The sequence below is a fragment of the Nuphar pumila genome, chromosome 3 (assembly GCF_984573655.1).
Source record: "Nuphar pumila chromosome 3, dmNupPumi1.hap1.1, whole genome shotgun sequence".
NCBI classification, from domain to species: domain Eukaryota; kingdom Viridiplantae; phylum Streptophyta; class Magnoliopsida; order Nymphaeales; family Nymphaeaceae; genus Nuphar; species Nuphar pumila.
The window spans coordinates 66,992,557-66,994,512 of NC_143251.1; the positions used below are offsets into that span (position 1 = coordinate 66,992,557).

General features: G+C 40.4%; 1 non-coding gene across 1 annotated transcript; it reads right to left on the reverse strand.

Annotated features, from left to right (window-relative positions):
- Positions 1-1,230: 1,230 nt before the first annotated feature.
- Positions 1,231-1,333, reverse strand: LOC149843007 (small nucleolar RNA R71). Its single transcript, XR_016431205.1, has one exon. It is a non-coding gene; the product is annotated as a small nucleolar RNA R71 (small nucleolar RNA).
- Between the last annotated feature and the right edge of the window lie 623 nt (positions 1,334-1,956).

The window sequence follows — 1,956 nt, forward strand, 5'->3', positions numbered from 1 at the left end:
TCTACGTGGCAAAAAGACGGAAATACCCTTGGCGTGGAGCAGAAGACTGATTGCTTGATTACTTTTCTTTTAGTGACTATTTGCAGTTGTATTAACTTTATAATTGTAGGTTGATATTTGTTATTAATAAATTGAATTTTATAGAAATATTGTGTTTAATTCCTGTTCCCTGTGGATTCGACCCGTACTTACCACTTTGTGGAAAGTCGGTTTTTAAATTTTTGGTGGACGATTTTCCAAAAGTTTTATTGAAAATAATTGTTTTAAAAAGATCATTCCAAAATATCAACCAAATTTTGGCGCCGTTGCCGAGGAACGGTGAATTAATTACTTTATTTCTTAGAGTTTGATTTATTAATTTGTTTTAGTTAGTTAATTAGTCGTTTTATTTTTAGTTAGTAGGATTAGTAAGTGAATATAGGATTAACATAGTTAGTAAATATAGGATTCACATTCTGTTCTTTCTAGGATTCACTTAAAATTCATTCTGCAAGGAGCGATTAGACAGGTGGGTTTTAGAAAAACATAGTTTGTGATTTCCTGTATTTATTTGTTTTAGCATTTTAGAATAGTTTACTTTGTTACTTAATCATTTAGTATAGAATTCTGACATAGCTATATAGCATATCTGTTTGTTTTTAGTTACTGTTATTTGTTTATTTACATTTTAGTATTTGTGTTAGTTTATATTTCTTAGAGTTAGGTCGTTCGCTTACATCTGGTCTTAGTACCAGTGTATGCAGGGTCGACGAGGTCTAGGAACCCCATTACACCCATTTGTTGACAACCCAGAGAGAATTTTACATTCTCATCGAAGTTCGGCAACAATGGCTGACATGGATCCTCCACCTCCACCCCCAGTTCTTTCACGCCCTCTGCGGGAATACTTCATTCCCACAGACTATGTTCAGGCATCCTGCATTCGTAGACCTGATGTAGGAGCGCCACATTATGAGATTAAGGCCAACATTATTCAAATGCTTCCATCCTTTTATGGCCTTAGTCATGAGGATCCCTACCGACACTTAGATGAATTCCTCGAAATCTGTTCTACTGTTAAGATACAGAATTTCGATGATGATGCGTTGAGGTTGACTCTATTCCCCTTTTCATTGAAGGACAAAGCCAAGTATTGCCTAAAGTCCTTAGATTCTGTAGAAATAGAGTCCTGGGATCAGTTGCAACAGGAGTTTCTTCGGAAATACTTTCCCATTGGTCGCACGAACCAATATCGTAGAGCCATCACTAGCTTTTCAGAGCTAGATGGTGAGCGCTTTCATGAGACCTGGGAGAGAATGAAGGATCTCCTCAGGAAATGTCCCCATCATCAGGTGCCGAAATGGCAACTGGTGCAGAGCTTCTATGATGGATTGTCTGACAAGAATCGTCAGATGATCGACTCTTCATGCGGAGGGACATTCATGTTGAAGAGCAAGGACGAAGCATGGAGGCTATTTGATACATTGGCCGAGAATTCACTCCACCATGCTTCGAGCTCTCAATCTGATAGAGCCACACCCAACATTTAGAAGAAAGCTGGTGTTCTTGAAGTTGGTCCATCTACTGCACTACAGTGCAAGGTAGACATGATTGCTCAGAAGCTGGACCAGCTTCTCTCAGGACCATCCACTACACAGCAGGTGTGTACTCTTTGTGCCAGTCCGGCACACGAGATCACTGAGTGCCCTTCGGCAGCTCAGTACCCTGAATTTGTTCAAGAACAAGTTCAGGCAGCTCAGGGTTACGTCAGACTGCCGAACAACCCATTTTCATCGACATACAATCCGGGTTGGCGTAACCATCCCAATTTTTCATGGAAGAATCCACAGTCTTCCATGCAGATGCCTACATCCTCTCAGCCAGTTCGGCAGCCATCTTTTACTCAGTCATTTCAAAGACCGAACTATGCTCGGTCTTCTTCTTCTTCTGTTACTCCCCCGATTCAGCAGGAGTCTG